Source organism: Oxyura jamaicensis, chromosome 5, assembly GCF_011077185.1.
Source record: "Oxyura jamaicensis isolate SHBP4307 breed ruddy duck chromosome 5, BPBGC_Ojam_1.0, whole genome shotgun sequence".
Lineage (NCBI taxonomy): Eukaryota > Metazoa > Chordata > Aves > Anseriformes > Anatidae > Oxyura > Oxyura jamaicensis.
The window spans coordinates 8,197,475-8,211,372 of NC_048897.1; the positions used below are offsets into that span (position 1 = coordinate 8,197,475).

Here is a 13,898-nt window from a genome sequence, read left to right on the forward strand (position 1 = left end):
TAATGTAATACTTTTTCTTCCCTAGGCATTGACAGGAGTTGGTTCTTAACTACCCTACAAGTTCAGACCTACGCAAGAACCCCCAAAGTGCAGCCATACACTACCTGCAGCAGAAGCTGCTCCAGCTGGGTTTGGTTTTTTAAGTTGCTCAGCAGCAACTTGATGAGCAGTTAATGCTCATCTCTCTCCAAGGTCAACAGAGACGAGGAACGTGTAGCATCGTTTAGAGGTACGAAGTATCTCAGAAGATCCACTTCTGTGGTTGATTCAGGTTCAAATCAAGGCTATTGATATTGTCTTTCAAGGCTATTGATATTGTCTTTAAGTTGATACCTTAGACCTTCGGTCATGAGAGGTTAGATAAGATTAAAGAACTAATTTTTTTAATCTATTGAATATTAAAAATGGCCACTTCTGGCTTTTCATTCACACCATCTGTTGCTAGCAGGTTGTATATGCAGTTTCAGGACAGATTAATAATCGTTCCTGATTTTTGCACACCAAGAGGTTAAAAATAAATCTGTAGCCACACAGAAAAGTCCCCAGCCATTGATTTCTCTAAGTTATTTTGGCATCATGAAAAGAAAATATACCGTATGAGCCTTCCTAGAATTATTTCTCCCTGCCACATGTGATATAAATAAAACAAACCTCAAGAATCTGGCTTAGAATATGGAATAACATTATGCTACAGTCATTTTTGCTGTGTTTACCACAGCAAATGTTGAATTACAGGCGTCACTGTACATAATATTTAAATATTTCAATGATACACAGAGCTCTCAACACTCTTGTTTCTTTCCCATGTTCACAACAATTTGCCAGCAACATTTTAGAACAGAGCAGTCATTTTATTGCAACCTCTTTGTGTTAAGATATGCGCGTACCCGCTGTACAGCTGTATCTAAGACAAAGCATAACCCCCCGCTTTAGCATCCTTGTCATGTTCTGGGGTGCAAACGGATTAAGACAGTTCCAGGACGTCTGGCTGAAGGTTTCCCTGACCTAGGGAATCTGTGGTTGAGAGGCAGTGCTGTCAGGGCTTGTGAAAATGAATCACTGCCACAATTCCCAGTGGCCTCAGCTGTCTGTAGGAGTCTTCCTCCTGGTACGTCTCGGTGCAGCCCGACTGCTGCCACGCATTCAGCCAAGCAATACAGACTGAGGAAGTAGAAATTCAATGTGTGTTAGGCTAATCCGACTCTGTTAAATTTCTGCTTTGAGAATAGTCTGTCTAAACAAAAGGCCAGCCCAAGGAGAGAACTAAAACTGAGCGAGAATAAAGAAGGGAGCGTGCAGAAACTTTCAGTTATCCGAAATTCAAGAATGAAGATAACCTCAAAACTGCTAGCTGAAAACAACACAACTATCACAGGTGACCTCTTAAAATGCAGATGTTTTAATATAAAAATAGCAAAAAAGGGATAGACTAAAATAAAGAAAAACAGCTACATGAAATAGATATGAGTATTAAAAAATGTTTCATTAAGCATCAGTGACTTTTTCACAGGATTTTGGAGTGCACGTAGGAATTGGACTTTTGGACATGATATTGATTTTTTTTAACAAGCTCTGCCTACAATAATTTGTTCCTTTCATAAAGTTCTGTCTCGCTGGCTACTAAAGCCAAACTTTTCAAGAGAGTAGTTGGCAAATAAATGTAGAGTGCTGAACACATCTGAAAATGTGGTCATTGTAAGGTGCCCAACTGGAAGTTGAGCTCTTCTGGCCAGTGAGTTTTGTATAAAGTGAAACTTTTCTTCATAATCCAAATATTCAGTGCAACTCCCCATAGGGCAATGGGGAGTAATCATGCATCTGAGAGTATGCACAGGAGGGTGCTGCGGCAGGGAGGAGGAGAGAGCATAGTCACAGGCCTTTGAGTCCAATTTAGAGGTGGGAACCAGCCCCCTTCCTCCAGCCTCCGTCTTCTTCCAGCCTTATCCTGAGCCCTGGCTGTTCCCAGGTCTTGCTGTGGAAAAGTCACTGGGAGGGCTGGACTGTGACAGTAGCTGAAGCCAGCTGAGAGAAGGACTGGGATTATTGCTGGCAGAACAAATAGGAGCATTATATAAAGCAGTGTTGACTGGAAATGCGTTTTGTAGAGCTTAATGAAGAGCAAGGGAGGAACACGTTGACTGGCTAGTACAAGGGATGAGGGTGGGCGTTAGCAGGGATTAAGCAGTTAGCTGAAAAGTCCTTATTTGGTGGATGGGAGGGAGCAGGAATGGGAAAACAGAATATTTTCTTCTGCGCCAAAAGACAATTTTCATGTAGATCTTCCTCAGCCTTTATTTCTTGAGGAGTTTGTGAGATGCTTCTGAATCTATGACTTTCCGTATTCCTACAGAAAATCCGACATGTCCTTAGTCTCTACTTTGGGCTGCTATTTTTCCTTTGTGGTCATCCAACTGTTTCATTTGAGGGTCAAAGAGCCTCCTAAAAGTACAGAAATGACCTTCATAATATTTTGGAGAAGTATTATCACATTCATTTTAATTAATGGCTACCCGACTCGTCCCCTGTCACAGACAGATTCAGTATTGGAGCAAGGAAAGAATCCAGGAATCCCACCACATGCTCTCCCCGCTAGCAGGACACCCCGCTGCCACATGACCTCCTTGTGGCTGGGACACAGTGGACAAGGGATGTTTTTTTTCTCCCTGGAAGCCAGTCAGTAGCAATGTCTACTGACAGCATGCATGATCAGATCACTCTGTGGTCAAAATAGGAAACATTATTCATTCTTCTTCTGGGACTGAAGCAAATCCCTGTGCAAAAAAAAAATGCTGTCAGCTAGAAAAAAGTATGCTTCAAATAAAGCTAAATGGTTTAATTAAACATTAGATTAACTCTTCCCAAAGCCACTAGCAAAAACAACACAAGCATATGCAAATGAAGGATGTTTGTGGATGGACCTACACAACCTTTTTCACAACCTTTTATATAACACTAGTGCAGGCTTAGACAAAAAGTAGTCTTGTTCTTTTCGAGCCAGCATGAAGTACAGCCAGGAAGTATTAGTCATCAGAGATTTTTGGTAGTTGTAGTTTGGAACCCCAACTGGAGTGTTTGCTTTGTACAGTTTGCTTTGTAAAAGCTCAAAAATCTAAATCAAGAATTGGCCACTGTCTTGGTCAAAGCGTACTTCCTTTCAAATAGCTTTTGACTAAACTATCGCTATTAGAAGAAATTTTCCTTTTTACGCACTTATAACACAAAATAAATGCCAAAGAAACAACCCTTCCCTCTTCCCCAAGGAACTGTAATGACATTTTTTCAGTAACATTTTGCAAGATTTCATATTAAAATATATTCTGAATTGTGTTTTAATGGAAAAAATGAAATTATGATTTTTGTAACCAAAATAGAATAGATGTAAAATATTTTTAGAAGGTTTTTACCTTCAAGACTGAAACTTTGTCATAAGTTAGTCTGAAATAACACATCTGAAAATTTTGTGAAACAATACATGGCTTTCTTCAGTTATTGGCCATTCACAACAATACATCCATCCCGTGTATTTCTGCGTTCTGGTCATCTTGGTTATTGCCAGAGCTTTGGCCTAATAAACAGTATTTTTGCAGACAAGAAGGATTTTTTTCTGCAATCAAGATGATTTTCTGTAAAGCATTTAAGAAGTAAGTACAAATGGTTATGTGAACTTTGAATTCTTGAAATGAATCATGGAAAACTAACATAATAACGTGCTGTTAGTAAGTGCTATACTGCTAAAGTTGCTTTAAAAATGAAGAAGAAATCTGAGGTAGTGAAATAAATCTTCAGCTGGTACAAATCAGCACAGCCCTATTGAACTGACGCGAGCTACACCGACTTAAACAAACTGAGGTTTTGATATGGTCAGTGGTTCGCTATACTGAATAAACTGCAGCATGGGATGCTGAAGTAACATGATTTGCCCTGAAATCCTGGTGTCAGCATGGCCTGCACTCTTAAAGGCCTCTTCAAGAAGGCCTTTCAAGCATGATATACACTGTGGAAAACAGCAGAGAAGGTATGGCTAAAGGGCAATTTCGGTGTTCCTGGTGGAACAAAGGAGATGGATGTGAATCTGTAAAAGTCTAAGACACCATGTGCTGGAGCAGGTACAGATGCCCCCGGGTGAGCACTGACTTAAGATGGAGCTGAAGCACAAGCCAACCTGCTTTCTGTAAGCTCCCTGCTGCTCTTTGCCTCCTCCTGCCCATGCAACCTTCTCCTTTGTTGACATGCCTATTTATGCACACAGATGGTCATCTGCCCCAGAAAACTGAGTAGGGTTAAAACTAACCTGGTAGAAGATTGCTTGGCTTTAACATGGCTCAGCTTCCCGCTTCAGCTTGTAACACTGCTGGCAAAGGTAGGGGTGGTGTGGTGGCACCTAGGACAGCTTCTCGTGGTGGGAATACCACTGATACTGATTAAACGGCTTTACAAAAGTAATGCCTTAGGAAGAAGGAATCCCATGTCCTCTAGGCTCATTCTCTGACTTGTCAATATTCAGAATAAAACAGAATAGAGTGTGCAAGGAGCAGAAAACAGTGAGCCTGAGGAAGCATGCCTTAACAGTTATTTATTAATTAGCATTTCCAATGTACTCCTTGCTCCCTAGGTTAGTCACTTACTGCATCAGGGAGAAGCGTTTGTGGGATAAGTCTGTTCTACCTGGGCCTTGGTACAGGGGAACAATATTGTGGCTATCTATGATTAAAGGTAACCCTTTGGCAAAACTCCTGCTGACTTCAGTGGTGCTGGACTGGGTCTCCCGTATTGCTTAGGACTGCATAACCCCTGCTTATTCATCCAGCAGTTCTCACCTCTGAGCGCCACATCAGATCTGTAGAGGTGTTCAAAGCAGCTTGCAGGATTTGCTCCTCGTGGCCCTAAATGACTCCTCTGAAACAGATCCCTCTTGATTGCTACACAGCACGTGGTGTAAGCTAACAAAATACTGGCTCAACCTCTCCCAGTGGGACAGATTTTTTCAGTATGTGATCTCCTCCCATTGCTGGCGAGCAAAACACAGATGTGTTACCTCAAAGGCGGATCTGCCTTAAGCATCACAAAATAACACCAACCCATGAGAAGCGAGACTTCAGAGGAGGTCAATTTAATTCAGGTCATAACAGGTATGTTATTCCCAACTCTGCAAGCTTCTGTTTCAAGAGTTAATTTGCTTAAAGAGAAAAATTATTTTAATCACAGATGCACCCTTTTCAGGCATGTTGCCTCTAACATGTTCAGGATTTTGAGGAATTTCATAACAGTGCTCTTACATCATTGCATCCTGATACAATGTTAACCATTGTGAGATAAAGCCTGGGCTTTCTGTATTTGCATAAAGTATGTAGCTTCCTTTTCTATTAGCCAAAGATTTCCTTTTTCAACTACGAATATTTCAAATTATGCACTTTTATTTTTTTTTTCTCCTGGGGAATGACAAAAACATCTGTTTTAGGAAAAACAATGCTGCTCTTAAGTGACACCAGAGCAGGGTGGTTGTATGTTACCTATTCACAAGTTATCACCCTGACATAGTCAAGACAAAGCAGAGGGCACAGGAGAGGTACGATGCTTCCTGCACTGTTCCCTGCTTCGTGGTAGGTCAGCTCCCCTGCATGTGATATCTGGACAGCTCGATTAGACACCACTAAGTTCCAGCAAATCGGTAACTACCCTTACAGACTCCAACTGAAGAAGCACAACAGCAATGAGCAGAATAAATAAAACATATATGTATCAGATAATAGTTATTTATGTGATTGACATTCTGCTTCAGCGTATCCACACAAAGACCCCTCTCTCTGCCTGACATGCAGGCGCTGCATTCCCAACGCATTCTTGCAGCCTACACCACATAGCCGAACAATAGCGAGCCTTCTTTCATTTTCCTGCCTAGTTTCTGTGAACAGCACTCTGTTGACAACCAAGTCTGTTCTCACTCCTGAAGAATTCCAAAAATTGAACGATATAAGGACAGCCTGTGACTTTCAGGAGGCATCTTAAAGCATCCTATTTTAAAAATCGTGGTTTGATGCTTCTTTCTCTGTTTTGTTTCTGTTTCAGAGGAAACCTACAAAAATGCAGTTACACTACAAACCAGTCCTCAGATGAGAGAGCTGCTCTGAATACAGCACCGCTAATAGCACTAAATGCAAATATGTGGATACTTCCTCTCTTTGACCATTTCAGAACAGTTTTTCTCTAAACATTAAGGTTCATGATGAGTGCCAAGCTGACAGACCCTGTGCAATTGGAATATTTTGTGCAGGAAAAATAGACGCATGGACATTGGTTTGCTTTCTCTGCCAACCATTCCCAAGAATGAAATGGACAGGACACACGTAAGATTGCAAAAGTCCAGCCTTCCCAACACTCATTCCAATCCCTCCCTTGCTCCTAAAGATTAATGACTTCTGGTCAGATGACAGGGATTTCATAAATATGAGCAACGTGCATAAAAGACCCAGATCTCCCTCCCTTTTGCCACACATCAGCAAACCACCTTCCCCAAGATAGCGTAGCACTTAGTCTTGTGGCTGGCAGTGAACCAAATGAAAACAGAAGAGATGGGAAATCACTGTGATGAGCTAGCTGGCATGTTATGTCTTTCTTTGGTTGCTGATGCACTGGGTAACATATCCCATAAACCAGAAGTGCTTTTCAATTCCTCTTTGACTACATGCTCTCACAAAGTCACAGTGATAAGTAATGCTCCTTGTCATCTCCAGTGGCATGCCACCCTGTGAGGAGCACTGTGGCCTCTCAGCTGGACTTGAGGAATGCGCTGTGCCAAGACATGAAGCATTCGGGCCACAGGACATTTCAGCTAGTGCGGTATGACTGATTAGTGTCTTCACAGCAGCACTACGCACTCCAAACACATGAATCTGACCTCTGCTTTCAGTACTGATTTCCCATAGGATTACCAGCAACTTCACTCGGTTTGAAGTAGACAGCTAGTATTAAAATTGCATTTTCACTCATTAAAATTTTAAGAATCTGAAAATCTAAAATTGTCTCTTAAAAAAGGAAATTAAAAAATGCCTCATAAATTAAAAGGCACTTGAAATGCGTGGAGAGGAGACGAGAGGAGAGGAGAGGAACTTGAAGCACCCTTTCTTAAAAATACTTATACAAAACTTCATCATTGTCTGTATCTTTCTTCAGGATCTTATATATAAGGATGCCTTAAGGAAAGCCCTCTTTAATTTAGGCCTGTTGTGTTTTTGGCTTCTGACTTCTCTGGGTGGATCTGGCACAGTCAAGGCCAAAATGGAACATCAATGAACAAGTGTGCTGACGTCACTGAAAAATGAAAACAATTGCAATATGACAATCAAAGGAAGGTGAAAGATCTAGTCCCAGGGCTTCCTGTTTCAGCTGAGAGTTTATTCAGATGGCCTCCAGATAATCTAAGCCAGAGAGAGGGCACACAGACTTATTATGATGTTTTGTCTCTCGACTTTGCTAGCTGTCAGATGCAAGAACGATCTATCCAGGATGCATTTATGCTCTACCGTTTGTACATATTGTTGGATTTAGGCCTTGATTTATGGTGTTGCAGTGGTAGAAGCAATATGGAGTTGAGAAAGAGTATAAGGAATGTGAACAAATGAGAAGAAGCAAGAAATTTCTGTCAATACATCTTTCATAATATAGTTACATACAGCATTTTTTCTATAGCAATTAAGTATACTTAGTAATCAAATACACTACCCTCCTTTAGACATCTCTAGTATTTTAAAAAGGGATTCAAACTCAATGAAAATTTAAGATTTCACTTATAACAGTGTAAAGGAATTTCAGTCTGCCTGAAAATCAGTCCCACACCATGCTAAGCTTTTCCTGTAAAAAGTGGTTAGCTAGTTCAGTTAAGGCTACTTTGAATTGAGCAGTTAAAAGATAACTAAACACAAAGACAAGGACAAATCATTTATATGGGAACCAGACGTCAAAGTCAAGTCATTTAACCATTGCTAAAAACCTAGTTAGCTTATCTTCACTGCACATGGATTAATAGCCTACAGCTCCAGCACTCATATCTTCACGGAGTCAAAATATTACCTCCACTGGAGCGAAATACAGCCTCCAGAGCCAGAAGTCAAGGTGGTATTAAGGTTTCCTTGAGATCTATAATGAATAAAGAGGACAGATACTAGCCTAGGTAAAGGAAAAAGAGCACAAGGCTTAAAACAATAACAGCATTGGTTAACAGTATATGGGCACTAGGAAGTTGACAATGTTTTGCCTGGCTTATTCTGCTGCAGAGAAAGCATTTATCCCTGCTGTAGCTCCACTGAAACCTGTAACTAGCACCAAGAATTTGGGATTTCTAGCTCTAAAACCAGTTCCCTTAAGCAACACCAAAGAAACTCCTTGTTAAACGTAGCACTCATGGAACTACTAAGGGAATTTATCTCCTTTTCAACCTCCAAGAATTTGATGAATTTGATAAGTGCTAAAATTTGAACTAGTCAGAACTACCAGTATATGCCTGCAGTCTGTTTCTATCTTATCCACACACATGCCCAGGAAGATCATATGCCAATATGTAAGGGTATTTTCAAAATGTAGTTCTCATTACAATGTTATTATGAAATTTGTTCGTTGTGTTGCATTGATTTAGGTGTTTTATCCTAGGTCTTACGTTTAGTGCCTCTAAACCTAGGATCCATCTCAAGTATTACAGTAATCATATTAATCAAGTGTTTCATCCACTTCCCTTCTTTTACGATGCAGCTTATATTCTGAAAGTTCTTAGGTCACAGAACCTTGAAATTCACCTTGCATAATACACAGTCACTACAAGCTATTAAAACAATTCACTGAAGGTTATTTATTAGTAGTAAATTTAATAATGTTTGCTCATGTATTTAACTTTAAATGGATGCTTTAGACCAGAACCTGAACTGTACTTTTCTCTGAATCAAGAGCAAGTATTCTAGACGTAACAGTACAGTCAGAGACTGAACAGAGACAAACTTGTTACGTATATCCAAAATGTCTTAAACAATGGCAGCACAGACACTGCTATACATGTTGCATGGATGTACATGAAGGATATAAATTACCACAAGTGCAAAGGTTTCTTTTTTTTATAACTATTTGCCAACTTCACCCTCAAATCATAAGTGATTACTGTCTAATTTCTATCTGAAATAATGCAAATTAAAAAAATAGCCATTGAAAGTTCCTAGTGACCTATAAGATACAAAATGTATCTACTATACAATATTGATGATGCTAATTCTATGTGGGTTCACTTTTTAGGCACAAGTGATCTGAGAGTCCCAGCTGGGGACTCTCCTGAGAGAAGCTTGCAGGTACAGGGCTGATGACAAGGAACCAGCACGCAAGGGCAGTGAGTGAGCCCCCAGCAGAAGCCACAGCCAGCTGGCCACAGAGGGTCCCTGGCTGGACAATCCTTCAGGTGGGAACCAGAGGCTGGCATCCACAGCACACCTCCCTCCTTGTCTGCACAGCAGTGGTTTGTGTGCTGTGCTTAGTGGGTACCACTTGTGCTTAAACACGTTGGCCAAAACTGAAGTATACTCGTCATGTCTAGCTTTGGCCATTAGAAGACATGGCAAGTATATAGCACATTGTGACTTGTTAAAATGAAAATATCACCTCTTTAGTTACCAAAGAAGTAAACAGAATCTTGAAGTATTGCAATACCTATGACAGCTATCCTCATCTGACTTGAAAGCCTGATGGTAAACAGAGGGGCTCTGGCCCATCAGGATGCTGCTACCACTGCCTGAGCTGCAGGAGTGTTCCTCCACACCCCTGGCATAATAGCTGGCAAACAAAATGCAGTTGAGCAAGCTTAATCTGCAATAATTGTATATTACAAACATATTTATTCTGTTGAGAGAGAAACTCCTTCAAGGCTCCAGATGAGACATTTCTCACGTATATTATTTAGCTTTTCCTGAGGCCTTAATGAATTGTTTTAAATTACAGCCTTAGATATTGATTAGCCTCATTCAGTTGGAATCTAGGCTTAGCAATCTATACCGGTCTATAGTTTATTTGTGATATTATTCCTAATAAAGAGCTGCAATTAATCCACATCAAGAAAAATCAATTAATACAGATTTGTATCACAAAGAAAGAAATCCTCCTCGTATCTGCCCACTAATCCTGAAGCTTAGGCCTTTCTTTGCTACCAGGGAGGACAGACTAAAAATATTGATTTCACCCTATTTTTAAAACTTATAGTGATACAATAATAGCATGCAGAACAGACGGGGCTTATCAATTAAAACTATTTTTATATATGATGATAGATGAGGACGCACAACGCCTGCTCTCTGAATTATTATTCGTTATTAGTATGATGGACTACTAGTTTCATAATAATAATAAATGTTTCTGTTTCCATCATTTCATGAATAGCTTTCAATGAGTCTAAATTCACTTATGGTATGGTTATGAATCTTGCAACTTATGAATTACAGTAAGGTAATGGTTCTAGAAGCAAAACTGCAGTTAGCTGCAGCTGCATGGGAAAGCAGAACTATTCTGTATAATTTTAGTCTAATGGTAGAACATGAAGAAACACAAGACGTTATCCAAGTTAACATCTTTCTATTTTTATCCAGTTCTATCTCCCATTTGAACTTAGCTAATATCTAACCTAATTTATTAGAAGTAAAAAATCTTATCACAATCTTCTTGCAGGAAGCATCACATAAACACCACGAATTAGATTTTGCAATTTTAGAAGCCAAACTTTATCCTTGCTACACAAATAAGACAACAATGTGTCATTGTCCTTTCACAATTCCTACTGTAAACAGTTTATGTGATTTATTCTTTTGCATGCGAGATAATTACATATTTTATACCAGTGTATCATCAGTATGTTGTTATTCTGACTGCCCCGTAATAGAAATTGTGTATTTTCCCACTGCAGTGAATGCTATTCTTAACATACATTGGCCTCAAAAAGCTAAAAATATCAGAGTTCTGTTGCCTGTGGGAAAGTTTTGCTGAAGTTATTTCTATTAAAAGTTTAATATTAGTCTCTTCCATTTTTCATACTGTATCTGCCATTCACATTTAATGCTGTCTTCTCTCATATGCAATTACTTACAAGTACTTAAGTGTCACATATGGCACATATTAGGCAAATAATGCCCTAATTCACTCTAATGCTAACATTAATATGAATGATTAGGACTGAGATAAGTACTAGAGAATACCATTTTAAAATAAATTGTGATGACATAGCAACAGCTCTATGAAGGATTAAGGAGTATGGATTATTGCAGGTTATGGTTCAAGATATCAAATGATATGGCTCTGTGTTTGCTCTTGCCAAGTACACTAGGAAATTAGAAGCCCCAGCTATAATTATTTGTAACTTTGGATTTGTTTGCTTATTTTTTTTTAAAACTCCTTCAGTTTTTCATAGACAGTAAGTTCTGAAAAGAATACAGATCAACTTGCCGTGAGCTGTCTACATCCACAGAAAGCTTTTTCAACAGCTGTTTAATTTATCTGGCAATCTAGAGCCAATCTAATTGCAGACACAAAGGAAAAGCTCTACATTTTATAAACATTCTATTTTGAACTCTAATGCATGTATTTAAGGAAGATGCCAGTAAATAAATGACAATATTGTTCCTTTAAATTTATCTCTTCTTAATAGTATTTTTACTTTTCTTTCTCCAAAAGATAATGGAAGCCTATTTAGAAACCTTAACTCATGCTATTGAACCCATAACACCCTACACAGCTTTCTACCTACACAGTCCAATCCTCATTTTTCTGATCTCTCCACATGATACTTGATATAACATATGATATACTCATCAGTTTGCAAATCTATATGATTCCTATCAAGGAAATGAACAGTGAGTTGAGAAACATTAACTAGTTCTTGTTTAGATTATCAGATTTTGGGGAAGACCAAAGAATGAAGATACCATTAGCTTTTGGCTCACTTGAATACTTTTTAACACAATGGAGAAAAATATTTTAGTTACTGAAGGTCTGACCAAGAGTCAATTACCTTCAGCTTCGATGAAGCTTGCAAATGAAGGAATATTGGTGATGTTCTATGTAATCTCATGATTGCTAGCATGAGTAAGTGATGGTGCAGTTAAGAAAAAACAAAAGAACGATTAAATGATTTTCTCTTGGGAGCTGTCTGCACTGGTGTGTAAAGATTAGTCTCAGTCCAGACTCAATCTCAGCTTTGATATTCTACATCAGCTTAAGCACAGCATCTTCTGGAGGCAACAGCCTTCTGATTATTCATTACAAATGGGTGATCTCTGGGCCTCAGTGAGGTTTCATTGACTATCTCCAGAAAGAAACCACCTATCTGGATCCAAAATTTGCCACAAAACTTCTCTCACAGTGCTGTTGCCAGAATAAGGACACTCAAAATTAGAAGGCATTGAGGCAATACAATGATATGTTGTATACATTTAAAAAACTAGTTTTTGTGGAAGATGATCTTTTATAAAGTAATAGGTGCATTAGCATTGCATTAAAACAGGGAACACAAGAAATGAGAACCAAACATCTATTCCACCATGAAAGATTGTTGTATTCATTGTTTCTCATTACTGAGTTTGTATTGGTTTAGATCAAAGAAGACATGCTTAATTTTGCAGATTCATATAGGGCATTCCATTTGGATTATCCAAGACAAAATTTACATTAGTGACTCCAGCTCAAATTACAGCCTGTCACCCTGATGTGTGCTGCTGGTGATACACCAAAAGCTGAGTTAGGATCCTGGCTTTGCAATATACGACATAAGGAAAACATAAAAATACACTTCAGGACATACCAAGATCAGCATGTTGAGTAGGAAGCCTCTTCAGATAGTCAGTTATTGATAACAGAAAGTTGGACATAAGTATGTGTACATTTGTCCCATATCTCTATCCCCAATGTAGTGTATTCTACAGGGTTTCCTAAATGGATTCTTACTCAAGCTAGAGCATATCTTTCAGTACAACTATTCTCTGATTTTAAAATCTGTAGCAATTCAGAACTTACTTAATCTTCACTATGTTATTCTAGAGAAATGCAGAAGTAATGTAACTTTTACTTCCCTATTTGACAGCTCCCTTTTAATAAAATCATAGATGGTATTTGCTACTTATTGTTTTTGGAAGATTATACACAGCTGATATCTACTGCAAGCACTGGCACTCCACAAAATCATTCAGCTCATTTAAAATTCCTGGATACAGGTGTGTGGATATCTTGATTTTAACACTAATTTCAGTACTTTGGGTTTAAGCTCCTGAGTTACAGTTGGAAAGGAAAACATTTATGACCACTATACTCATTATATGATACAGATTTTTCTGAAATAAAGCCAGTTCTATCACTTCTATTGTTCTACTGTTTTAAGGTAGTGAAAAAGAGTAATATTGTTCAGGCTTTCTCCTTAATAGATTTAAAAATTATCTTGGTGGACATGGATCTGCCTGTACTTATGTTTCCTTTATTATTATTCTGCAGTTTTAAGCCTCTCACTCATATGTATTGCTACAGGCTTCCTTTTCTCCATATATATAACTAAATATATTCATATATACATGTAACAGCTATCTTCCCTTCTCTACTAACATACTACTTGGTGATTTTTTTAACGACAGTAAACATCTTTATTAATTGTGGCTTTTCTGAATAGTCAGTAAAACAACTTCATTGGGAGTATTTATATGCTTAAAGTTAAGCACATGTCTAAATGTCTCCTTGAATTGTAGTGTATCTGTTTTCAATGAAAGAGCAAAAAAAGGAATAACAAAATTGGTTTGTCTTAATCTGGAAATCTGAATTAACTAACATGGAATATGGCCAGTTTTTAGCATAACTTCCTCTCAGTTTGTTCCTTATTTTCTCTTCTGTTCCTTTTCTGT

General features: G+C 38.6%; 2 long non-coding RNA genes across 5 annotated transcripts in view; one reads left to right on the top strand and one right to left on the bottom strand.

Annotated features, from left to right (window-relative positions):
- Positions 1-13,898, bottom strand: part of LOC118168296 — a 287,029-nt gene that overhangs the window by 54,134 nt on the left and 218,997 nt on the right. The gene's annotated exons all lie outside the window — the stretch shown is intronic.
- On the top strand, positions 30-13,621 carry LOC118168297. The gene is made up of 3 exons (XR_004751476.1): positions 30-229; positions 9,274-9,433; positions 12,608-13,621. It is a non-coding gene; the product is annotated as an uncharacterized LOC118168297 (long non-coding RNA).